Raw genomic sequence first — 19,323 nt, forward strand, 5'->3', positions numbered from 1 at the left:
AGTTTGAGGCAATCCGTGTGTGCTGCGCAGAAGCGAAGTCCTTGCTTTCGGTTGGTTTGGAGTCACTTGGAGGGAGATGGGATGCCAGCAGGGCCTTGGCTAGTTTTAGAGGAGGGGAATAAACATTTTGCTCAGTGCTTTGATTAGAGAAAAAGTGCCTCACTTGCCTCAAAGTACCTACCCACCGCATGCACTGGGCCCTACTGCCTGGATACTCCAGATTGAGGCCTATGAAGACCTCTCTGGGTGTCCCCTGTAAAATGCCAACATCCAGCTGGGCCGAGGTCAGATGTTAGCCTGCCAAAACCTGCTATCACGGGCACATGGACAATTTATCAGGTTCTCTGTGAGAGGGTAGAAGAGGAAAGGATGGTGGGAAAATTTCAAAGCAAGGGCTGTGAGAGGCACTTCAGTAGGAGGGAGCCACTGTGGGGACCTGCGGCTGCTGGGCTTAGGAGGGAAGAGGGGTGGGAGGGCTGTCCCTGAGCAGGCTGAGTAAGGGAATTGGTGCTGTGCGGGGGTGTAGGGGGTACGAGTTGCCACGGACCCTGACCAGGCAGCAGTAGACATGGAAACACACAGAAGAAGGGGCAGATGTCCTATAACGGCCTGGATAGTGGCCAGGGTGCTGCAACAGCTTTCCTTTGGGTCAGTGAGGCACTCGTCAGGGACCCACTGCAGCCCCTTCCTGGGTCCCTCTGGTTGGGGTGACTCCTCTATACAGCTCATTGGTGGCTGCTGGCAGGACCTCCCCTGGCCCCTACATCACACCTCCCCCCCACCCACCCCGACCCCTGCTCTGACGCCTGGGGGTGTAGAGGTCTTGAACAACATGTGCTTTCCTCAGCGCTGGCCTTCCCCATTGAACAGGGTGGTTCTGATTTGTCAAAGGCTGTGACAACCTCCACAGCCCTTTAGCAGGTATAGAGAGTGGTCTTAGCCGACGTGGAGTTGTTCCACGAGAGCTCCAGACATCACTGCCAAGCTGCATCTTTTATTGCTTCAGTGTATCCAAGATACAGATGGAAGTGATCCTGAGGAACCTGTGACATGGAGACGGTGAGCTTCTCTGTGACTTCAGAAGTTGCCGCGCCTGCTTCTCTGGGACAGACAGACGCCCTCAGTGAGGGATGCTTCTAAATACCTGGCTCTGTTCTTTCGTGGCCTGTGGAGCTGAGTAAACACCCCAGGCTTCCTGGCATAGGGGCTGATTAAGTTGGCATTTTCTTTATTATTTCATCATTTTCATTCCAACTAGAAGGCTGGGAATTGGGTTGGGCTTCCTCCACAAAGCAGCTGGGTAGTGTTCTCTGATGCCAGGTCATTGGGAATTTGCTGCCTCCTCCACAACCTAGGAAAACAGATTCAGCTACAGGTACTGGACAAATTGCTAATTCTCCAAGATGCTGGAAGGAAACCCTTTTTTTTAAGGAAGGACCTGTGCCTCACTTTGCAGCCTAGTTCCATTATCTGTAACACAAGGGTCTGGGGACGCCATTTCTGGAGGCTTCTCCAGCAGCCAGGCAAACTGGTTCTGCCCCATCCAGGTTCCTGAGACTACAGTTGGGATTTTCTCAGAAGGGGATTCCTAAAAAGCTTTCTTTGGAATAGTGGGGTCACTAGGAGGCCACACAGGGTGCAGAAAGCACCAGGTGACACTGTCAGAGGAGGTGATACCAAAATGACAGTCTATAAAATTTTTGTGCAGTGTTTCAGCAGAAATTTATTATTTTTTATAAAAACATCCCTTCAGTTAGTTATAACAACAGAAAGAGTTTTGTAAGCCCAGCTTACGTGTATCAATATACCTAACCAACCCCCAAAACCAAACTGTCCAGTCGATTCCAACTCATAGAAACCCCATAGTACAGAGTAGAACTGCTCAATAGGGTTTCCAAGGCTGTAAATCTTTATGGAAGTGGACTGCCATATCTTTCCCTCATGGAGTGGCTGGTGGGTTTGAGCTGCTGACCTTTCGGTTGGCATCCGAGTGTTTAACCACTGTCCCACCAGGGCTAGGCTAAATCTCTATGCTAATTTATTTTTTAAACCTTCTAACGTGCTTCAGGGCCCTGGTGGCACAGTAGCTAAGAGCTCGGCTGCTAACCAAAAGGTCAGCAGTTCAAATCCACCAGGTGCTCCTTGGAAACCCTATGGGGAAGTTCTACTCTGTCCTATAGGGTTGTTCTGAGTCAGAATTGGCTTGACAGCAGCGGGTAATATGCTCTGGTCAGAGCTGTCATTATTACCCAATTACAATGATGCTTTGAAATATATGTTCTTGTCTACACATGCTACAAGCACTTGCTGTTGTTTTCATTGCTGCCAGTGTTTTTACTGTCTTGATTTTGTCAAAATCACTGGTGTTTTAGCTAGGATACTGTGGTAATTAGCATGGGGGGTGACATCATGAGTTACCACACTGGGAGATATCAATCCTAGTGACACCACTGCATTGGAAATGACCTCTCCACTGCTGGTTTCGCCCCTTAACTCTTCCTTCCAGTGCTTGCTGGGGGGAGATGGGACAGGGATAGGGCAAAAAAGAACCCAGTGGAGAACAAGAAACTAATGAAAATGAAATAATGAAGGGAGACAAGAATATGTTTAGTACAACAGTCAGATACCATGGTATGAGTGGTATGAGCAGCACCTTGCTGTCCACAGATCTGGTTTCGAATTCCAAAGCTGCTGCTTGCTTGTGTGTCTGTGATGTCTTTGTGAGCTCTTGAGCATCCATTCCGGAGAAAGCCCTTCAGGGTTATGGCGAGGGTCAGTGGTGATGTACACAAGCACTGCCCCTTGATATGAGCCTAATACATTTTCCTTTGCTGGACATTGACCATCACACTGGAATCTGAACATGCATGAAATATGTGCAGGGGATATTTAAATAGGAGGGTGGAGATCTGGGTCATCAACAAGCCCCCTTTCTTTTACTCCTGGGTTCTTCTTGCTCTCCCCACACACCTTCCTGTTTGGCCTGGCTCTTGTGCCTGGCCTTTCCTGTTGGCTCCTGCTCCCTGTCCACTTGCCCCAGTATTGTCCCAGATTTGGGGATCTGGCTCTGGACTCCTGGCTGGTCTGGTTTCTCACCAGTACTCCTCCTACTCAGTCCTGGCACATGAAGCACAACACTTACTGCTCTTGACCACCTTGGTGGCCAAGGGAAGAAAACATTGTTATGGATCAAGTTGTATCTCCCCACAAGATATGTTGATGTCCTGACTCTAGTACCTGTGAACATGACCTTGTTTGGAAATAGGTTCTTTGAAGATGTTATCAGTTAACTTGAGGTGATACAGGAGTAAGATAGGTTCTAATGCCATCTGAGTAGTGTCTTTATAAAAGAGAAGAGACACAGAGAAACACACGGGGGAAACAGCCATGTGAAGATACATCTGCAAGCCAAGTGCTGAGGATCCCCAGCCATCACCAAATGTTAGGAGAGAGACGTGGAACAGATTCTCCCTCAGAGCCCTCAGAAGGAATCAACGTGACCAACACCACGGTCTGAGACTCCTAGCCTCTAGAACCGTAAGACAATAAATTTCTATTCTTATAAACCACCCAGTTTGTGGTATTTTGTCATGGAAGCCCTGGGAAACTAATACAGATATTATAAGGGATGAGAATTTCTTCTAACCATCCTTCTGGTTTAACTGAAAAGATTAATTTTAGGAGTGGAAAATAGCATTTGTCCAGAGCCTACCGTATGCCAGGGGACATGCTGGATACTTTCTCAGCATTGTGAGGTAAGTCCTATCACCTCCACTTACAAATGTGGAAATTGAAGGTAAGAGAGAAATAGTATTTTGCCCAAGTGATGAAGCCAGAACTTGGACCCAATCTGGTATGACTGAAAGTTTGTGATTTCCTGCGCCCCCACGTTGTTTTTGAGTAATCATCATAATGAAAAGGAATCCATCACCAGGACACTCAGCAGTTCAGAAGTCTCGTGTGCCATTACCTTCCCAGGTCACGCCCCTACCTCTTTTCCTACAGTTACCTGCTGGGGCAGAGATTCTCAGTGGGGACCGTGAAGCAAGATCTCCTAAGTAGGTGGTAGCAACAATGTGTGGGAACTCTGATTTTACTGTGTGTCACAATTTTGTGTAAGCACAGGACCAGGTGTAAATGGTGGAAAATAGTGCTGGGAAGAACAAGATTACAATTATCTACTGATGATTTCAGTAAAACAGAAGTTTCCGTGGACTTCATACTTTGTGGAGAAGTCATGTAGTAGGAAGTCAAATAAGACACCAAGAAATACTGATTCCACTTCCACAAGTGTATATCAGCTTCTTTGCACACTCACTGCGACTGCCTAGTCCAGGCCTCAGGGAGATCGTACCTGGGTTCCGGTGAAATGGCTGTCCAGCACTGGCCTTCACCTCCAGTTTGCCTTACACGCTGCACATGGCCCCACAGCCTACCACGCTCATGTGCAGCGGGAGAAGCAGCTGCCTTCTCTCCGTGGCTTCTGGCCCTCTCTCCAGGGGCTCTCCATTGGCTTGTGATCCTAATGGGGAGAACCAAACTGAAATATCTGACTTCAGGACAATGGAAGCAAGAGAAACATTTTAGAGTAGTTATAACTGCACCCTCTACCAGTATGCAAATACGCTCGCTTCTTTCCCTAAAGGGAGGGAGCCTTGCTCTCAGCAGTGCTGTCCTCAGCCCTGAAGTAGTCCCCTCCCCATAACAACAGCCCACTCATTGACTGCAGTTCCTGTTGGAATACTCATAACAACAGCCTCCTTACTGACTGCACTTCCCATTGGAATATTTGTTGGTTCGTTTATTTTCTGTTCATAACCCTGTCAGCAGTGTGTTTCACCCTCCACTACACAGTTAGCATAGTACCTTGTGGATAGAATGACTTCAGCTGGGGGTCCAATGACAGTAACAGGGGTCTTCTTAAATCCACTGGGTGGTGGGCAGCGCCGACATGGCAAAAAGAAACACAAAGGAAAGGAGCACAGGTTAGAAAGAGTTGGCTTATGTTGTTTCATATCTTTTTTCCTAAAATCATGCTATGTTCGCTGTTCTACATGTTAAAAAGGAGCCCTTGGCTGCTAACTGAAAGATTGGCGATTCAAACCCATCAGCTACTCCTTGGGGGAAAGATGTGTCAGTCTGCTGCCTTGGAGAGCCTTGGAAACCCTGTGGGGCAGTTCTACTCTCTTCTATAGGGGTGATGTGATTCGAAATCAACTCAACAACAATGGGGACATATTAAAAATGAAACAAAACAGCCCTCACCTGGGAGTATGGGGGTGCCTGAGCCTCAGGGCAGCCATGCCTCTCCAGGTTTCCTGCATGGTCTGCAGTGAGGCCCCTGGAGTCTGTTCTGTGACTCTGCAGTGGAGGCAAGCCAGTCGTGGTGGGGGTGCAGCTGATTCAGCCCTAGTCCTTTCCTCTTTCAGGATTTTTCAAACCCAGATTAGCTCAGATGGTTTGCAGGGGCAGCCCATGCTGTCCCCTTGGCCTGGAAGGCTTCATCCCTCGTTCTTCATATGGAGACTTCAGTTTAAAAAAATAAAAATCTTCAATACAAGTTTAGATTAACATTAAAATGAAAATAGACTTAAAAAATTTCTTACATAACATTAATGTTCTACCTGAGAATATTCCCAAACACATACCTTGAGAAAGCTGGAGAATTTAGGTAAATGTGTTATTTCCACCAGGGGTAATTTCCTTGTCTCTCTTGTGTACTAAACTGCTTTAATTCCAATTAAAACAGCATTTCCTAACAAATAGTACATATATCACCATGGCTGAAATGATTTTAAATTTAAACCAAACCAAAACCATACCCATTGCCGTCGAGTCAATTCCGACTCATGGCAACCCTATAAGGCTATGTATATATTTGCATGTATTGAAGCAGGTACATTTTTCAGAATCACATGAACTCAAGTGTACAAAAATGTAAGCTTGTGTCTCCATAAGTGAACTAAACTTTTATCTTGAGCTCCCATTCCACCAAATACTAGAAAAGTTAATCTAGTCACTTCCAGGTTTTATCACTGATTCAGAGTATAAGGAATCTAATACATAATTTAGTGTTTGTATGCACTGAAATAATACTGTAACAAAAGTAGAGTCCCTGGGTGGTGCAGATGGTTAACACATTCAGCTGCTAACTGAAAGGTGGTCCGTTTATGTCCACCCAGAAGTTCCTTGGAAGAAAGACCTGGTTGTCTACTTCCTAAAAAGCAGCCACTGAAAACCCTGTGGAGCAGTTTTACTCTGACATACTTGAGGCCACCGTGAGTTGGAATCAACTCGATGGACATGGGAAAAAAGTAACAAAACTAGATTTAAGTCAACTCAAGTGGTGCCAAGGAATGTTTTTCCCTTCAAATGGAGTCTACATGTTATTCAGGTTGAAGAACGATTGGGCTAATTTGCGTCAGGAAGGCTGGCTAGCCCTGGTGATGGCAACAGCTTGCTTTTAGCGCCTCAGTCTCTTTCTGTTGAGGACCGTGAAGACACTTGGTGACTGTCCTCTTGGTGCTTGGGATGGGGCCCCTCGCACGGTCTCTGGGTCCTCTCTCCACATCCATAGCTCACTCTCCAGGATGCAGTGTGTGCACACATGCACTCGCACGCCCGTGTGCTGTGTGCCTAGTGGGAGAGCACTGGGTGGGGACCCTTCTTTGCAGAGCATGGATGCCAGGACATGCACAGTTGGAGGGTGAGGGCATAAGCAGCTAGAGTGGAAGTCATTTTTGACGTCACAGGAGGGAGACACTATGGGACAATGAGTCCTCCCTCTTGGTTCCCACACTACATCTGCTTTTCTTTTTGCCAGGCTGGAAGAGTTGGTTTGCTAAACCTAATGTGTTCTAGGATTTGGGAAGGAATTCCGTTTGTTCAAGATGGTCTAGAAAACCCTTCCACACTTGTGCTTATCTCTGTTCAGCTGCCACAACTATGTATGTTTGCAAGTAGCTGTCGCTGTGTTTGACACATTTTATTTGTGCAGTGAGCTCCTTAAACATCAGTCACATGTTTTTTCTATTTCTAAACAACTGTGTACGATGAGAGTTAAATGATGGCTTAGCATACTATTACACGACAACTCATTCTTAGGGAAAAAATCATTAAAACCTTTGAAATATTTCAAAGGAATTTGGACATTCAAAAACTCTCTAGAAATAACAATTTGATCGGTCAAATAGTTGAAGGGGTAGTGGATCTGTTCCCACAAGACAATCAGACACTTGAAGTAACCTGCCCCATCTTTTGGGTGAGTAGCTGGGGGAAAGGACCCAGTGCTTTGCCGATCTGCCCATCATTCAGACTATTAACTAGGGCTTGGTTCAGTTTTTTGTTTTTTAGTGGACAAAGAACTGTCTGTACTGGGTTCTCTTAGTAAGTTTTTTCTTACTGGGGATATCAAGGATGCTCACGGAATTCTATAGGCGAAAAAATGTGGCCTTTTTTCTCTAGATTCAAGTCCTCTCAGGTTGACATCCCAGTAAACAAACTGGAACCAGCTTTCATGTCTGACAAGGTAAGACCAAGGATAGAGAAATTCAAGGGAGCTGCAGTCAGGAGGTGACATAATTCTTTTCAAAAATCATGTATTGAGTTCTTATTGTATGCCTGTGGTTTTGCGTAGGGCATTTCTAAGAGGAGCTGATAATATCAGAGAGCTAGAAGTGTAAAAAACGACCTACAATGCAAATAAGAACAAAATTAACTCAAGAGAGGAGTAACATCAATATGTTTTGGAAACACAACAAAGGGGGAAAGATGCCAAAGGAAGACCTGTGAGCATCCTGCTGTGACAATCACAGCAGCATTCCGGAGCACAGAGGGGCCAGGCATGCATGGGACTCAGATAGCTCATGAGTTGGACGAGCTGACATCCTTACTAGAGTAGCAAGACCACCCAAGAGGTCACCTTCAAACACCAGGGAGAAAACAAACAAGAACTTTTCTGTATCTCCATGTAAGAGGTTGCTGGGCAGCAAAGACGGGCAGAGCCCCCCCACCCCCCCATCCCCCCCCACCCGCAAATCGTGGCTCAGTAGTAGAATTCTCACTTTCCTGGCTCAGTAGTAGAATTTTCACTTTCCTTTTTTTTTTTTTTTTTTTTACTGTAGGAGACCGCAGTTCAAATCCTGGCCGATTCACCTCAAGTGCAGCCACCACCCATCAGTGGAGGCTTGTGTGTTGCTATGATGCCGAACAGGTTTCAGTGGAGCCTCCAGACTAAGACAGACTAGAAAGAAAGGCCCAGTGGTCTGCTATAGATCACAATGGTCTGGTCCTTTCGCACATAGGGTTACCATGAGCCGGGGCCAACTCAAGGGCCACTAACAACAACATTTCTGTATAAATGACCCTTTGAGCACCTCGCTTATGTAAAGTACCACATGGAATACTGTACCGCGGAATGCAAATAAATGCTACTTAGAAGCAAGGATGTGAGACTTCATCTCACTTTGGACATGTTATCAGAAAGGACCAATCCCTGGAGAAGGACATCATGCTTGGTAAAGTAGAGGTAAAAAAAGAGGAAGACCCTCAACGAGTTGGATTGACACAGTGGCTGCAACAATGGGCTCAAACATATCTACTATTGTGAGGATGGTGCAGGACTGAGCAATGTTTTATTCTGTTATACATAGGGTCGCTATGAGTCAGAACCAACTCAATGGCACGTAACAATGACAACAACAAAGTGACTAAAGCCTAAAGAATAGTCCTAGGCAGGGGGATGATAGTATCCAAATGCCTCCTACGATGGATGGCATTACCATGGTGAACCTACCATCATTTGGATTCTGGCCCTCAGTCTGGTAGGCATAGGGGCTGGAATCACAGGTGTAACTAGGATATGGCAGGTATGGCAGGTATTGCAATGGCCCTGGGTGCATGGCACCACTGAGCAGTTTCTATTAACCCAGTATGGCCAGCAGTGTATTGACGGAAAATAATGCCTATGGCAAACAGTGAAATTGTGCCCCTGTCTAAACATCTGACACTCCACTCTGAGATAGTTTTACCAGAATATCAGTTCAAAAATGCAAGCCAAGCTCGTTAATCTTTTAATTAATACATTACTGTGCTTGGTCCATACTGGGTTAATAGAAGCTGCTCAATGGCACCATGCGCCCAGGGCCAGTGCAATACCCTAGATATGCCACTGCAAGAAGTTAACAGCTGTCTGAGCTAAGCTCAGACTCTCAGTGATGGGCTTACACTAACCCACCTCAGAAGAGACTGCCATGTGGCCCAGACCAGACAGCATTGCCTTACTGTGAGGAAGAACTTTCCATGGATTGAACTATCACCTACCTGCATCTTCCAAGTTATGAAGGGCCAGGGAGGAAAAATGGGTGATCAAAAGGCTGCCGGGTGACAGTGGGTTTAAAGAAGTAGATTGTTTTGAGGTAACGTCTAACCAGGTTTCCGTGAGGGAGGACGAAATATTACTGCTGTTGTTAGGAGAGCTGGCCACCTGGACCAACCTGCCTCTCCACCTTTTCTGCTTTCTCCATCCCAGTGGCTCATCTGTTAAGGGAGTTTTTATTTAGATTGGTCCATACGTTGGTTAATTAAACTACAGTCCAGTTTTCAGTCACCTTGGTCTCAGAGATACTCCTTTTCCTCCATTTGTGCATTGATATGATCTATTTTAGGTCATTGGCAAGGCAGGAGATGAGGGGACCTTCTTACTAACACCCTCCTAATTCACATGCTTTTACGATGCAGTTGAGGAAACGAGGTGTACACAAACTTCTCTCATACTCGCCTTGTACCATAGAGAATGTGGGTCTATTACACATCCATCATCTCATGGAGCCCTCACGAACATTTTATAGACAGTGGAAACTAGCATTTGTCCCTCACCTACTCTGTGTTACTGTCTTCAGGAGCTTTGCATTTTTCATCTCCTTGAATCCTTACCCTGGGCTGCAATGTGGGTATAGTCTTCCTAGTGCACATGCAAAGAAATTAAAGGCTGAGAGTTGCCACAATGAAGGAAAGCTGTAAGCTCTTGGCAAAAAGATGTTGCTGGTAACCACTACATATGTGATGAAAGGCCTCTTAATTATCCTGTCATGTCCCTTTTCCACATAAGAGTCTAGAAAGCGTTCAATGGAAATGTGTATTTTGGATATAGTGTGGGTTTGCTTGTTGTCTGTCTTCCTTTAAACGGTGAAATGATTTTAATTACTATTCTTTTTCCGGAACCCTAAGGTGCAGTCTTACTTGTTAGCCAAAAGCAGAATTCATTTAGCATGAATTGGCCCGTCTGTTGTCTTTGAGCCCGCTCTAATTTTGTCATTGGCCTGCAGTCTCATGTTCCTCAGGTCAGCAGTGTGGCCTTTCCTCTTCCTTAAAGAACCCTAAGCCATCACAGCATCACAGGGAGGCAGCTGCAGCAGCTGGCTGGTTTTGGGGGTGGAGGAGGGAGGCAGGGGGGAGGGGGCTGAGCAACACGCAGTGCCAGCGGCAGGTCCAGACACTTGCAGCAGTGGGGACTTTCTCCAGTGTACCCCTTAGCAGGTGCTACCTCCTCAGTGGAGAGTCTGATGAAAACCGGGGACGCTGGGAAGCTTTTTAACTCTATCCTGGGTTTGCGAGGATTCCAGATAAGACGCAAGGGTGACCCAGTGGACAGTTAGAGAGATGAAAGGAAGCCTTTCAGATTAAATAAGCTTTAGGAAATAAAGGGATTAGCAGGACACAAAAGCTAGATTCACGAGTTTATTTAGCCAGTGGAGTGTGGCATGCTGGGACAGGAGGCACCCAGAAAGAGATGAAAGAGATGGACTCTGGTGGTCGCCGGGCAGCAAAGATGAGCACAGTCCCCCCTAAAGCCTGCTAAATCTTCTGATAATTGGAAATGAGCCAGAAGGGGTGCTGCCTGTGACTGACTCTGCCTCCCCCACAAAGCAGTAAGAAGACACACAATGACAAGGCGCCTCATGGACTGGGGCTCAGCCTCCAATGAGCTTAGGAAGGGGAAGCTCATCTTATGGCCAAGTCTTATTATCACTGACCATTTCTATCTTGAGCTACAAAGCAAAGTTTAAAACTGAGGGGAAATGCAATATTGTTTGTGGTAGCAAAATCACAAAGATACCCTATTTTGGTTATCTTTGCTCAGTATTTCTCTTCTCCCACATTGTAGAACTAGAAATCCCAAAGCTAGAAGAGGTTTAGAGTGCTCCTGGTCTAGTCTGGCCTGCTACAGGGGTGCCTCCACCACGTCTTGACGTGTGGCCCTCTGACCCTGCAGAGACACCCTGGCCATGGCGCGAACAGTGTGCTTTAGTGGCAAGCTATTTCACTGCAAAACAATGGTATTTTCATTAGATCTCCTTGAATTATACCAAAATCTTTGTCATCATCGATCCTTGTTCTCCAATATGGAGAATTCCAGAACAAATCTGCCCTCTTCGTTACATGATTCCCTCTCAAACATCTGAAAGTATCTAGCATGAGGCCTTTAAGTACTTCTTGCCTCTGGATGAACCTCTCTTCCCTCAGTAGCTCCCGTGATTGAGTCTGGCTCCTCTGTGGCACAGGAGGGAAGGGGGACGCTGTTCCACACCTTCCTCCCATGATGCTTTCCTTGCCAAGGACCACTAAGGCAACCACCCCCCTGAACAGGGGTCTCCTAATCCCTGGATCACCATGTTTGATAAAAATATCAAATGAAGCTACCCTCATCAAAATCTTCTTCCTTTAGCATAAGACTACAAAAATGGACACCAGAAAACTATCTTAAGAGCTATAATTAATATACTTTATTTCTGCTCACTTACTTTGGACACATTATCAGGAAGGATCAATCACTAGACAAGACATCATGCTTGGCAAAACAGAGGGTCAGAAAAAACAAGAGAAACCCTAACGAGATGGATTGATGCAATAGCTGCAACCATAGACTCAAGCATCCCAACAATCGTAAAGGCGGCTCAGGACTGCACAGCATTTTGTTCTGTTCATACGTAAGATGACCATGAGTTGGAGCCAGCTAGATGGCAAATGACAATGCCAGCGACACATCAGTTCATTTGGTATTCATCAGACTTTTATTGAGCACCTACCAAACAGCTGGTGCCTACTTAAGTGCTAGGAATAGATGATTAAGGCAGGTTCACGGCCCTGGAGAAACTCAGACACTTACGAGAAGAAAGAGACAATTAAATAATCATAATTAAATGTGACAAAAGCTATAGAAAAGGTAGGTTCCAGAGAGCAGAGTATAGAGTATCTAAAATGTTCAGCAGGCAAGCAATGAGGAAAAAAAACCTTTCTCAGGAAGAGGGACTATGTATACAAAGTTATGAAGACAGATAGGAATTGGTGTATTCAGAAAGCCACAAAGTTGAAGGGCTTTTATAGCAGAGTGAATGGGAACGCTAATAGATGTAAAAATGACCTCCGGTCCTGGTGTGGGTGGTTTGGTGGGGGGTGACATATTTAACTGAAATTAGAAAATTGATATAAGATGGAGAACAGGTTTAGAACGGGGGTGGGAGGGAAGAGTATCTGTATATCTGCTGGTTGTTATCAACAATGATAAAATTAACCCTTCACTTTACTGCTTCATTCTTCCTATTTCTCCAGTGTTTCCAACTTATTTCCCTCTAGGCATGTTTTTTTGAAATCATAAATTATATCTGTATCTATATATCTCTATCTGTCTACCTATGTGGAAACCCTGGTGGCATAGTGGTTAAGTGCTATGGCTGTTAACCAAAAGGTTGCCAGTTCGAATCCACCAGGTGCTCCTTGGAAACTCTACAGGGCAGTTCTACTCTGTCCTGTAGGGTCGCTATGAGTCAGAATTGATTCGACGGCAGTGGGTTTGGTTTGGGTTTATCTACCTATGTATACGTATGCTTTCAAATAAGGAGTGGACTGAATCAAACTATGTCCAAGCTAAAAGAGACTTTGATGATTATTTAGTGAAGTGATTTTGAAAACCTTCAGCAGAGGCAACTTTTCTTCAGACATGGATACTTTCTGTCCCTTTCCCCTGTCCCTTCTCACCTCTCCCCCACCCCCAATGTCGCTAATGCAGCCCAGCACCTTCCTTTCCTAGATAAGGAAGCTGAACTGAAGCCTGAGAGGCCAGCCAGTGGCAGCCATAGGGCAGAAATGCAAACTTACCTCTGAAGAACCACGTTCAGATACAGATGACTTCGCCTGACCATCTTTCTATAAGAGTTAAATCAACAGCTCCCTGTATAGAGTTCGCCTAAAGAAAAAGCAATAGATGATTGGTCCAGGCAACACGTTGTTCTGTCTTCTTTGTAAGCGAGTAATAAATCTACAGTCCAGTTATGCTTAAGGGAAGATGGTGCCCTGGGGGCCTGGATTGTCCCTGTGGCCCTGTGAGGGCATCTGAGAACAAGTACAAACTAGAAGGCCCTAGGGAGAAATGTAGAAATGACGGTTTTTGGTTTTTGCTGCAAAACCACGCGCTATTGAAGACATTGTTTTTCAAACCAAAATTCAGATCTTCGACAAGTACTTACCCTGGAGTTCCCTATGTTCTAGCACTGCCCCAGGCACTGGGCGTGCACTGGTGAGTCACACAGACACAGCCTTCACCCTCAGAGCCCAATTCACCAGGAAGACAAACAAGCAAACCAGCAGCTTACACACTGATGTGTTAGATCCTCATGTGACCCTCACAACGCCTCTGCAGAGTAGTCCCATTATCATCCCTGTTGCAGGCAAAGGAACCGATGGGCTGAGGGTGAAGCACTGAGACATGCTGCAGAGCCAGATGGCCAGGCTCAGGGTGTGCGTGACCACCGCCCCGACCGCCCTGCACAGACTGTTGCGAGATGACTGGGAGGGCGGCGAGATGACTGGGAGGGCGGAACAGGCAGGCAGATCAGCCTCCGCCTCCCCACCTCCACTGCAGAGTTCTCTCTGTCTTTGCTGGCTTGTTTCAGGTGCTCTCCCCCAACTCGCCCATCTGAGTCTTACAGAGTTGTAAGAAAGCCAGAAAATTTGAGCTCCAGTACTGTGTGCGGTCCTGGCTATCATATTTTAACTCCTGAGCCTGGCCTGGCGTCTGTACTTCAGCAAAGGAAGCCACTCTCCCAGCCGTGTCCAATATACAGAAAGTGCGGGTGTTAAATGGCATGTTGAACCTGGGTGGGGGCGCGGTCCTTACAGCAAAACCCAAACTCATTCGGAGGTGATGACCATTCAAATTTAATAGCTTTTCAAAAATTACAGAACTTTAATCTCCCATTTTATAGATGACTACGCTGAGGCTGACAAAGTTGAAGATACTTGCCAAAATCACCCAACTTGTTTTCAGCAGGGCTAACAAGTTTTGTTGAGCCAATACTATTTTAAGTTTACTACATGGCTTTCTTTTTGCATTAGAAAATTTGCAAAAAAAAAAAAATCAGGGCCTAGGTGAACCAAAATTATACTACTGTTGTCGTTGTGTGCCATTAAGTCAGTTCCAGCTCACAGAGTGGAACTGCCCCATGGAGTTTTCTTGGCTGTAATTTTTATGGAAGCAGATCACCAGGTCTTTCTCCCTTGGATCTACTGGATGAGTTCAGACCACCCACCTTTTGGTTAGCTGCTGAACACTTAACCGTGTACCAGCAGACCTCCTAATAAGAAACTAAATGCATAGATTTAAATTACTAGGGTCCATACTTAAAAAACAGCTCTTAAAAACAACGTCTATTTTAAAACAAGAAGACTAAGATATAAAAGCGGCTTGCCTTTTAGATGATAAGCTAACTGGTATCTTAAGCATAGCCTTTAAAGTCTATTTTTCCTTCAGTGATAATTATAATATGAAAGTAGAATTAATGTTTGGCATTTAAATCACTTTTCAAATACCTGTAGTGAAATATTTAATCCATAATAGAATTTTATAAAAATATGTGGATTAGAAAATACATTGGACTGTTTCCAGATGGACTAGTAGATATTATTGGTAATAATCTGATGTAAGAACAAAATGAGAGAAATTGCCTAGGGCAGACTGGCGTGTACACGTTGTCTTTGCTATTACCAGCAGTTTGTAGTGCGCCCCACCCCCACAAGTACTTTCATGCTTAAATGAAGTTCTTGGGTAATCTGTACAAATTACGAATTCTATTCAGGGTGCTAAACGTTAAATAAAAATTAATGGCCATTTGTGCCAGGTGCAAAACCTTTCCAAGAACAGTAAGTCAAAATGGCCAAACTGGGCTGGGTACAAACCTTGAAAGAACAATAGGGAGTTTTCGAAATGTCCTAACCACAAAGACTTTCTGAAAAGAACAACTTAAAAAGGTTTCTGACTCACCACACCAGGACAACCACTCCTCAGTAGACAAATATGAAACCAATAACAGAAAAATCCTGCTTTGTAAAAGCCTGCCTTCAGTTAAGGACATATTGAAGACCCAATCGTTGTCATCTCAGAAATCCCCTAACTGCCTCTATAAACCCTGTACTTGCACTGCTCACTGCCTTCAGCTTGGATGCTCCCTGTTCAAGAGCATTTTATAGCTCAATAAACACTGTTAACTCTAATTGACACATTAATCCAAATTTTCTTTTCAACAGTGGCAATGCATAACGTCACAAATGTTACATTCTCTCTAAAAAAACTACATTTATTACTTAATGATGAATAAAGTTGGTTTAATTGGAAAGAAGATATTTTAAAAGGTTATTAGATTACAGCCCTTAATTGAGAATTTGTAAAAATAAAAATCGGGTTAAACAGGCATTTGACTGTGTGGGTCATAACAAATTATGGATAACATTGCAAAGAATGGGAATTCCAGAACACTTAATTGTGCTCATACAGAACCTGTACATAGTCCAAGAGGCAGTTCAGACAGAACAAGGGGATACTGAGTGGTTTAAAGTCAGGAAAGGTGTGTATCAGGGTTGTATCCTTTCACCATACTTACGCAACCTGTGTGCTTCGTGAATAATCTAAGGAGGTGGACTATATGAAGAAGAATGGGGCATCAGGATTTGAGGAAAACTCATTAACAACCTGTGTTATGCAGATGACACAACCTTGCTTGCTGAAAGTGAAGAGGACTTGAAGCACTTACTGATGAAGATCAAAGACCACAGCCTTCAGTATAGATTACACCTCAACATGAAGAAAACAAAAATCCTCACAACTGGACCAATAAGCAACATAATGATAAATGGAGAAAAGATTGAAGTTGTCAAGGATTCCATTTTACCTGGATCCATAATCAATGCCTGTGGGAGCCACAGTCAAAAAGTCAAAGGATGTATTGCACTGGGCAAATCTGCAAAAGACCTCTTTAAAGTGTTAAAAAAGCTAGTGTGTCACTTTGAGGACCAACGTGCTCCTGACCCAAGCCATGGTATTTTCAATTGCCTCATAGGCATGCAAAAGCTGGACAATGAATAAGGAAGACCGAAGAAGAATTGATGCCTTTGAATTACGGTGTTGGCAAAGAATATTGAATGTACTATGAACTTCCAGAAGAACAAACAAATCTGTCTTGGAAGTACAGCCAGAATGCTCCTTAGAAGTGAGATGCATGTACTTTGGCTGTGTTATCAGGAGGGACCAGTCCCTGGAGAAGGACATGGTGCTTGGTTAAGTAGACAGTCAGTGAAAAAGAGGAAGACCCTCTATGAGATGGATTGACACAGTGGCTGCAACAATGGGCTAAAACATAGCAACGATTGTGAGGATGGTGCAGGACTGGGCTGTGTTTTGCTCTGTTGAACATAGGGTTGCTATGAGTCAGAGCAAACTTGACAACACCTAACAACAACAATCTTTTACTTATAAACAAGTTTGAGTCTTCAAGGCACTATGACTTGTCTTCAATTTTTGTAATAAAACTGACACACTTTAAGAGGCTAAAATGTTTTTGAAAAGTACGTAAAAGATTAACTATGAAATAATCCCTTTGTTTTTCAAATTGCCAATCTCATTATATTTGTATATAAAATATAGCACAAGACAGTTTTTCTGAATGCTTCAAAATACCTTTCAATGACTGTCTCATAAGAAGGCCTGTACTTTGGAAATTTGAAAATTACTAATCCATTTGAAAATTACAAACAATACCTACATGACCATGGAAGGAAAACACTTTAAGAATTATAAACGGATGTAGTGTTATAGCTAATTTGTAATTTAGTTAATTTAATACAGTTTTCCTTGAAAATCAAATACAAAAAACGAGTTGCTTCCTAACTGGACAGTGCATGTTATAGTCACATACTTAGCTAAAAAAATTTATGAGCAAGAGAACATTTATCATACTGTTTATCTTATTTCAATAATGCCCAGTAGTATACATATTTTACATGACATTTATGAAATTTAAGTATACATTATTAATGTATATTTACTTCTATTTTGCCAATAAAATAAAAAATATATTTTTCTTTCCTTCTATTTTTGAAAATTTTATGTATGTATCTTTTATATAATATCTGTTATATACAGTTTACCATATATATATACTTATGTTCTCTTTTTGAAGTTTACTATAACAATAACATATGTAAGAGTCTATGGTAGAGAATTTAGATACTTAATTTGCTAGTCACTGAATTTGTTGCTGAGATACACCAGACTAGATAATCCCCTTGTATTCCTTTTACCTTGTATTTCCTTTCATAGTGGGTCTAAGAGTCAAATACAGTTAAATGTAATTTTGCTTGTTTGAGTTGGGCTAAGACACAGCTGAAACTAAGAGCTGAGAAATTGTTTTCAGTATGACATGAAATTTGCCAAGCAGTTTTTTTTATAGTATAAAATAAATTCATTTTCAGATCCTGATAATAGAAAACCTCAATATAATTACCAAAAAATTTAAAGTGTTTTAATCTTACAATTTTAGTTCTGGTAAAATAATTCCTGTCTTAAAAACAACTGATTTAAGAAATCATCAAATCAATACCATTCACAGTAGCCCCCAAGAAGTTAAAATACTTAGGAATAAATCTTACCAAAGATGTAAAACACATATACAAAGAAAACTACAAAGTACTAGTGCAAGAAACTAAAAAGGACCTACATAAGTGGAAAAACATACCTTGCTCATGGATAGGAAGACTTAACACAGTAAAAATGTCTATTCTACCAAAAGCCATCTATATATACAATGCACTTCCAATGACATTTTTTAATGTGATGGAGAAACAAATTACCAACTTCATATGGAAGGGAGAGAAGCCTCAGATAAGTAAAGCATTACTGAAAAAGAAGAAGAAAGTGGGAGGCCTCACTCTACCTGACTTCAGAACCTATTATACAGCCACAGTAGTCAAAACAGCCTGGTATTGGTACAACAACAGGCACATAGACCAATGGAACAGAATTGAGAACCCAGATATAAATCCATCCACATATGAGCAGCTGATATTTGACAAAGGCCCAGTGTCAGTTAATTGGGGAAAAGATAGTCTTTTTAACAAATGGTGCTGGCATAACTGGATATCCATTTGCAAAAAAATGAAACAGGACCCGTACCTCACACCATGCACAAAAACTAACTCCAAGTGGATCAAAGACCTAAACATAAAGACTAAAACGATAAAGATCATGGAAGAAAAAATAGAGACAACCCTAGGAGCCCTAATACAAGGCATAAACAGAATACAAAACATTACCAAAAATGACAAAGAGAAACCCGATAACTGGGAGTTCCTAAAAATCAAACACTTATTCTCATCTAAAGACTTCGCCAAAAGAATAAAAAGACCACCTACAGATTCGGAAAAAATTTTCAGCTATGACATCTCCGACCAGCGCCTGATCTCTAAAATCTATATGATTCTGTCAAAACTCAACCACAAAAAGACAAACAACCCAATCAAGAAGTGGGCAAAGGATATGAACACGCACTTCACTAAAGAAGATATTCAGGCAGCTAACAGATATGTGAGAAAATGCTCTCGATCATTAGCCATTAGAGAAATGCAAATTAAAACTACGATGAGATTCCATCTCACTCCAACAAGGCTGGCATTAATCCAAAAAACAAAATAATAAATGTTGGAGAGGCTGCGGAGAGATTGGAACTCTCATACACTGCTGGTGGGAATGTAAAATGGTACAACCACTTTGGAAATCTATCTGGCGTTATCTTAAACAGTTAGAAATAGAACTACCATACAACCCAGAAATCCCACTCCTTGGAATATACCCTAGAGAAATAAGAGCCTTTACATGAACAGATATATGCACACCCATGTTTATTGCAGCTCTGTTTATAATAGCAAAAAGCTGGAAGCAACCAAGGTGTCCATCAACGGATGAATGGGTAAATAAATTGTGGTATATTCACACAATGG

The 19,323-nt window shown here is 43.3% G+C and overlaps 1 long non-coding RNA gene across 1 annotated transcript in view; it reads left to right on the top strand.

Annotated features, from left to right (window-relative positions):
• LOC126085953 (uncharacterized) overlaps window positions 1-10,426 on the top strand; it is a 29,728-nt gene extending 19,302 nt beyond the window's left edge. Inside the window, exon 3 of the long non-coding RNA XR_007519370.1 lies at window positions 8,124-10,426. This is a non-coding gene — a long non-coding RNA (uncharacterized LOC126085953). The remainder of the gene's footprint in view (window positions 1-8,123) is intronic.
• The last annotated feature ends 8,897 nt before the right edge of the window (window positions 10,427-19,323 follow it).

Source organism: Elephas maximus, chromosome 11 (assembly GCF_024166365.1).
Source record: "Elephas maximus indicus isolate mEleMax1 chromosome 11, mEleMax1 primary haplotype, whole genome shotgun sequence".
Taxonomy (NCBI): domain Eukaryota; kingdom Metazoa; phylum Chordata; class Mammalia; order Proboscidea; family Elephantidae; genus Elephas; species Elephas maximus.